Source organism: Humulus lupulus, chromosome 8 (genome assembly GCF_963169125.1).
Source record: "Humulus lupulus chromosome 8, drHumLupu1.1, whole genome shotgun sequence".
In the NCBI taxonomy this organism is placed as follows: Eukaryota; Viridiplantae; Streptophyta; class Magnoliopsida; order Rosales; family Cannabaceae; genus Humulus; species Humulus lupulus.
Window position 1 is genome coordinate 8538867 of NC_084800.1, and position 7903 is coordinate 8546769.

The 7903-nt window shown below is 41.5% G+C and overlaps 1 non-coding gene across 1 annotated transcript; it reads left to right on the forward strand.

Annotated features, from left to right (window-relative positions):
* The first annotated feature begins 7338 nt into the window (after positions 1 to 7338).
* On the forward strand, positions 7339 to 7445 carry LOC133798820 (small nucleolar RNA R71). Its single transcript, XR_009876038.1, has one exon. It is a non-coding gene; the product is annotated as a small nucleolar RNA R71 (small nucleolar RNA).
* The last annotated feature ends 458 nt before the right edge of the window (positions 7446 to 7903 follow it).

Here is a 7903-nt window from a genome sequence, read left to right on the forward strand (position 1 = left end):
ATATACTCCAAATCTAGGGCCAGACTTCTTCATGTCAGATAGTGAGTGTGTGACTAATAGAATCAATAGTATAGCGACCAGTAGTTGTAGCTCGGGTACTAACTTTGTGACCTTCTTTTTCGTTTTGACAGAGAGTCTTCGTCTGCTTTTATCTTTACCCTTTGCATGTTTTTACTTGTGTGCAGATATGGCCACTCCCAATGTCTTCGACTTATACCAGGCCGAGGAGGAAGAGGAAGAGGAAGTTCCTCAGCTTCGGAGGAAGTCGTCACAGAGACAAACTGGCGAGACGAGCCAGGGTCCTGCAACAAAGAGTCGAACTGAAGACCCTCCAAGAGACGTGCCTGTTGGGCAAACTTCTGCTCATCCTCCGGCCTCTGCTGAGAAGGAGACTCCCCCGCTCCAATGAACCCTCCTCCAGCTGTGCTCAGAAGGGAACAAGACAAAGGGGAGGAAACTCTTGGGTCCAAACTCTCGAGCCGTGCCATACGAGCAGCCAAAGACCGCATTGCGTACATCGGGAAAAACGACCGTGTCAAGGATGCAATGGTTGAGGCAGAAAATATGACGGTCGACCTAATCCTGAACAGGACCTTGAACGAAATAGCCAGCGTAAGTACTTCTTTAATCTTTTTGGCCTTAGTCTTTTAGTCTTTGCCACAGGTTCTAACTTTTATCCTCTGTCCTCAAGCATTGCTGTCTGCCACCACTGCTCGCACCCGCACCCAAGCCACCATCAAACAGGCTTGGGCAAAGGCTATTGAGAGGTATCAGGTGAAAGCAGCCGAGGAGCTTTCGACTGCAGAGGCCAGGCATACCAAGGAGTTGGAGGCGATGGTTCAACAGAGGGATGCTGCGGTGACCAAGTTATCGGAGGTTGAAGCTGCAAAGGCAGCTGCGATAAAGTCGAGGCAGGATTTTCAAGATGCCAGCCGAACCCATCTTCGCGAAGTCAAAAGATTGGAAGAGGTGCTTAAGCCCAAGGACGAGGCCATCGCCACTCTTGAGGGCAAAGTGAAGCAACTGGAGCTTAACAACTCCAAAAATCTGGAAAGGTACAAGAGGACGACGCTCCGATGTTTCTACAACTTCTGGAAACACAATCAGGGAGCCGACTTCAGCTATCTTTCAGAGGATATCAGGGCTGCCGAGCTGGCTCGCTGCACTGCCCAACTGGCTGAAGAGGAGGCAAGAGCAAGGATCCCTGCTTCCCCAAGCATCGCTGGCGCAGAGGAAGAAGGGACTGCTGAGGATGCTGTCACCCAGAATGCTGCTAAGGACCCTCCTGCTCCCAATGCCTCTTAAGCTTTTTCATTTATTTTTTCTTTTGATTACATGACCCACGGGTCGTGATGTAAAGACAATATTTTCATTTTAAACTTTGCTGCACGGGCAATAAATCTTTTTTTCTTTTACTTGAACAATTACATCCAAGCAGTGATGCTTGCGGTGTAACCAAATTGCATGATGCTATAACATTTTCATTTATTATAACATTTGTCCGTATGACCGAACTTAGCATAGTACTTTGGCATGATTTAACAAAATATAAATTTTGAAAAATACTTTAAGTACCTCAGCATGCTTTCACTCATTTTGTTCATGTGTTTACATACCTCACGGTATGCTTTGCTATCGATGTGCCTTATATGCCCCCCAAGTGATCGAGGAGCTTTAGGTCCTTGGTCACTTGCCTTGACCATGACCTGTTCGAACATTCCTGTTCGTTGTGAAATAATACTTGTAATACAGCAAAACAACACACGTAATGAACAAATACTTGTAAATATAAATTCACAAAGGTTGGCAAGAATGACTGGCTGCGCACAGTCCCTTATAATCTCGTATTTAAAATGGACTAAACATGTCTTTACGAGTGATTCTGAAATAGAATCTTACATATATGAGCGATTAGCCATATAGCATGGCTAACCCTCTTTGCTAAACTTGTAAAAAGAAAAATTAATACAAGCCAGTCCTTTAAAAAGAACTGTTCACTGATAATACTTGCGCAGGTGTTCTCCATTCCAATAACGCGGAACGAGATCTCCGTTTAAGCGTGGAAGTTTGTAGGTGCCCGGATGAAGGACTTCTTCAATTTGGTAAGGTCCTTCCCAATTAGGTCCGAGCACTCCAGCAGTAGGGTCGCGGGTATTTAAGAAAACTCGTCGTAGCACCAAGTCTCCGACGTTGAATTTTCTTTCTTTAACTTTGGAGTTAAAGTACCAGGCGACTTTTTGTTGGTATGCAGCAACTCGGAGTTGGGCCTTCTCCCGCATTTCGTCAATCGAGTCTAGGGATTCCATCATTAGTTGGCTGTTCTGGTCCTGGTCGTATGTTAGACGTCGATGTGAGGGGGGATCTAATTCGACAGGCAACATTGCCTCATATCCATAGGCTAAGGAAAATGGGGTATGTCCTGTCGCTGTTCGGTGAGACGTTCTATACGACCAGAGGACTTCAGGAAATTGCTCTGGCCACGCTCCCTTAGCTTCTTCAAGCCTCTTCTTCAAGGTGTCTTTAAGGGTTTTATTCACGGCTTCGACCTGCCCATTCGCCTGGGGGTGTGCAACTGAAGAAAAGCTTTTAATGACTCCATGTCTTTCGCAGAAATCGGTGAATAAGTCGCTGTCAAATTGGGTCCCGTTGTCTGAAACTATCTTTCTAGGCAAACCATATCGACAGACAATGTTCTTGATAACGAAGTCAAGGATTTTCTTGATCGTGATGGTAGCGAGTAGTTCAGCTTCGGCCTATTTGGTGAAGTAATTGACTGCTACGACTGCGTACTTTACTCCGCCTTTCCCTGTAGGTAGGGATCCAATCAAATCTATCCCCCATACTGCAAAAGGCCACGGACTTTGCATCTGTTTCAATTCGTTTGGAGCTGCTCGGGGAATCTTGGAGAATCTTTGACATTTATTGCATCTTCGTACAAACTCCATCGAATCCTCGTTCATAGTTGGCCAGAAGTAGCCTTGCCTTAGAATCTTCTTTGCCAAACTTTGCCCCCCAGCGTGATCCCTGCAGAAGCCTTCATGCACCTCTTTCATGAGTTCCTTAGCTTTTTCTGGTGTAACGCACCTGAGTAGTGGCATTGAATATCCTCTTCGGTACATAACACCATCGACCAGTATGTACATAGCGGCTCGCCTTTGTAGAGTTCTGGCTTTGTTTCTATCTGTTGGTAGCGTACCAATTGTCAGATACTCCAAATAAGGTGCCATCCATGTATCTTCCATTCGAATCTCCATACTGGATTCGGCCGCTTGTATGCTTGGCTTACTCAGTCTTTCTACTGGCACAATGTTCAAAGTGTCAGCATCCTTCGCGCTTGCGAGTTTGGCTAAGGCATCTGCATTTGAATTTTGATCTCGCGGAATTTGCTGGAGGGTGTATTTAGTGAGCTGGGCTAGCAGGTCTCTTGTTTTATTTAAGTAGGCCACCATTTTCAAGCCTCGCGCTTGATATTTTCCTAGGACCTGATTCACCACCAGCTGTGAATCACTGTAGATATCAAGCGTCTTTATGCTCATATCCTTTGCCATTCTCAATCTAGCGAGGAGTGCTTCATACTCAGCTTCATCATTCGACACGGTGAAGTCGAACCTGATGGCACAGTGAAATCGATGCCCTTCCGGCGTTATCAATATCACTCCCGCTCCAGCGTGGGATTCGTTGGACGACCCATCCGTGAATAACTTCCACGAAGGAGCTTTGTCTTGAGGCTCAGGCGCTTTAGGCTGTTCGCACTGTTCGCTGTCTGGGAGTTCGGTGAATTATGCAATAAGGTCGGCCAAAACTTGTCCCTTGACTGCTGCTCGCGGTGAATAAGTTATGTCGAACTGCCCTAGTTCGACTGCCCATTTTAATAATCGCCCAGCTGCCTCTGGTTTTTGGAGGACTTGCCAAAGGGCTGGTCAGTTAGAACTGTAATAGGATGGGCTTGAAAGTAGGGGCGTAGCTTCCTAGAGGCCAGGATTAAACAATATGCTAACCTCTCGATTGGTGGATATCTCAATTCTGCCTCGATCAATCTCTTGCTGACATAGTAGACTGCTTTCTGTACGCTTTCTTCTTCTCGCACTAGTACCGCGCTAGCAACAACTTCAGTAATCGCCAGGTAAACAAACAAAGTTTCTCCTTCGATTGGTTTTGATAAGATGGGAGATTGTGCCATATGGGCTTTTAAGGCTTGGAACGCTTGTTCACAGTCTATCGTCCATTCAAACTTCTTATTTCCTCTAAGTAGGTTGAAAAAAGGGACGCACTTGTCTGTTGATTTTGAAATAAATCTGCTTAGGGCTGCGATTCTCCCAGTTACGCTTTGTACATCTTTGATCCTTTCTGGCGATTTCATGTCGATCAGGGCTTTTATATTGTCGGGGTTGGCCTCGATTCCTCTTGAATTTACAATAAACCCCAAAAACTTCCCTGATCCAACTCCGAAGGAACATTTGAGGGGATTTAACTTCATCTGGTATTTGTTTAATACATCAAAGCACTCTTGTAAATCCCTCACATGCCCTTCTGCCTTCTTAGACTTTACCAGCATGTCGTCCACGTATACTTCCATGTTTACACTGATTTGCTCCTTAAACATGTGGTTGACTAGCCGTTGGTAAGTCGCACCTGCGTTTTTCAGTCCGAAGGGCATTACTTTGTAACAATATAAGCCCGTATCGGTCCGAAAGCTGGTGTGATCCTCGTCAGGGGGATGCATGCTAATTTGGTTGTAGCCTGAATATGCATCCATGAATGAGAGGATCTCGTGCCCTGCAGTTGCATCGACCAGCTGGTCGATCCTTGGGAGTGGGAAGCAGTCTTTTGGGCAGGCTTTATTGAGGTCTGTAAAATCCACGCAGGTCCGCCACTTGCCGTTAGGCTTAGGAACCAGCACTGGATTGGAGACCCACGATGGATAAAATGCCACCCTGATGAACCCATTCTCCTGTAGTCTTTCGAATTCTTCTTTTAAGGCTCTCGATCTATCCTTATCGAGCAGCCTTCTCTTTTGTTGCACGGGTGGAAAGGTCTTGTCTATATTCAGGACATGGCTGATTATTCAACTTTCTATAATCTATGCACACTCTCCACCCCGTTTGTACTCTAGTAGGGATTAATTCATTTTTCTCATTTTCAACAACTGTGATCCCAGACTTCTTAGGCACAACTTGAACTGGACTAACCCATTGACTATCAGAAATAAGGTAAATGATACCTACGTCTAACAATTTTATGACCTCTTCTCTAACTACTTCTTTCATATTTGGATTTAGCCTTCTTTGACATTCCCGAGAGGTTTTAGCATTCTCTTCTAGATGGATTCTATGCATACATATGGATGGGCTAATTCCTTTAATGTCTCCAATGGTCCAACCTATGGCTTCTTTATGTTTTCTAAGGACATCTAACAACTTATTTTCTTGTTCTTTATCTAAAGCAGATGCTATGATAACAGGTAAGTTTTCAGATTCTCCTAGAAAAGCATATTTTAAATTTTCTGGTAAAGGTTTAAGGTCTAACTTTGGAGACTCAGAAATTGATTGAACATGACCTAAGGGTGAAAAAGGTTCAACTTTGGTTTCATGTAAGGGTATAGACTCTAGCAAAGCATTCACATCATCATTAAAGTCATCAACATGCAAGTTCATACCAAAGTATTTTTCACAAAAATCAAATAAGTCATTTCCATTATCTTCACAAATACTATCTATCATGTTAACTTCATGAACTTCTTCACACTCAACAGATTTAACCACATTAAAAACATTCAATTCAACAGTCATATTTCCAAAAGATAATTTCAAAACACCATTACGACAATTTATGATTGCATTAGATGTAGCTAAGAATGGTCTACCTAAAATGATAGGAATTTGAGCATGCATATTTTCCACAGGTTGAGTATCAAGAACAATAAAGTCAACAGGAAAATAAAATTTATCAACTTTTATCAAAACATCCTCTATAATGCCTCTAGGAATTTTCACAGAACGATCGGCTAATTGAAGAGTTATAGAGGTAGGTTTTAGCTCACCAAGACCAAGTTGCTTATAAACAGAATAAGGCAATAAATTCACACTAGCACCCAAATCAAGTAAAGCTTTGTTAATAAAATGATCACCAATAATGCATGAAATTGTGGGACACCCAGGATCTTTATATTTAACAAGACTCTTATATTGGATAATGGAACTAGCTTGTTCAGTTAAAAACGCATTTTTAGGAACATTAGTGTTTCTTTTAACAGTACAAAGATCCTTTAAAAATTTAGAGTAGCCAGGAATTTGTTTAATGGCATCTAAGAAAGGGATATTGATACTAACTTGTTTAAAAACTTCTAAGATGTCATTGTATTGGCCGCCTTTTTTAATTGGAAGTAATCTTTGTGGGAATGGGGCTTTTGGAATGAAAGGATGGATTGGAGTTTCCTTGTTTGAAAAGTCATTGGCATTAGAACTAGAAGGCTGACTCTTTTCTTTTTCTTTTTCGTTTTCAACCTCGGGTATGTAATCGGATTTGACAATTTTCTTTCCAGACCTAAGAGTTGAAATTGATTTGACTTCTCCATTATGACTAGACTTTCCTATCTCATATTGACCTTTTGGATTAGGGATAGGTTGACTAGGGAATGTTCCTTTCTCTCTATCAGCTAAAGCAGTGGCGAGTTGTCCTACTTGTGTCTCGAGTTTGGTAATTGATTGAGATTGATTTTGTAGGATTTGTTGGGTGGATTGCATAAATTGTTGTAAAGTATCTTCTAAGGAAGGTTTTCTTTGTTGCGGATATGGTTGATTTTGTGTGTTGTATTGGTGCCCTTGATTCATTTGGGGTTGGTTTTGTCTCCATGAAAAGTTCGGATGGTTTCTCCAATTTGGATTGTAGGTGGATGAAAATGGGCTATCATTTGGTTTCCCATAAGTATGAAGTGCATTGGCCTCCTCAGAAAAGGCTTCTTGGTAGGAAGGACATGATTGGGCATTATGGCAAGGACTAGAACATATAGAACAAACATCTTTTCTTGGTTGTATTGGAGAATTTATAGTTTGGCTTATGGCTAAAGCTTATACTTTTCTCGCTAATTTGTCTAAGGATGTTCTTAAGTCTAATTCTTCTTTTACTTCATACCTTCCTCCTCTTTTTGGTGAATTAGTTGACCTAGACCTAGGATCAAAATAATTCCATTGTTGTGAATTGACAGATAAATCTTCAAGGGCGTCCCATGCCTCTTGTCCTTGAAATTTTAAAAAATTTCCAGTATGCATAGATTGAATCATTTGACGATTAGAGGGAGTCAAACCATCATAAAAATATTTTACAAGTCTCCATTTTTCAAAACCATGATGAGGACATTTTAATAATAAATCTTTAAATCTTTCCCAACATTCATAAAACTCTTCATTATCTTTTTGAAAAAACTCGGAGATTTCTCTCCTTAGACTATCAGTTTTAGACATAGGAAAAAATTTCAGTAATAATTTATTATAAAGTTGATCCCATGTAGTTATAGACCCCGTGGGAAGGGAATTTAACCAAGCTTTTGATTTGTCTTTTAATGAAAAAGGGAACAATCTTAGTTTGACCGACTCATCAGAAAAAATTTGAAATTTAAATGTTGAGCAAATTTCTAAGAAATCTTTAACATGCATGTAAGGATCCTCTCTATCTAACCCATAAAAAGATGGCAATAATTGAATGATTGCGGGTTTAAGCTCAAAATGAGTAGCAGAAGTAGTAGGTAAAACAATGCATGAAGGAGCATTAGATGAAATAGGTGCAAAATATTCAAGCAAAGTTTTTTCAGGCACAACATTTTCATCAACAATATTAGCAATAGGTTCCATGATGCTCAAATTTTTACTAACACTTTCAATTTCAAATAAAGATAAACGTCTTTTTA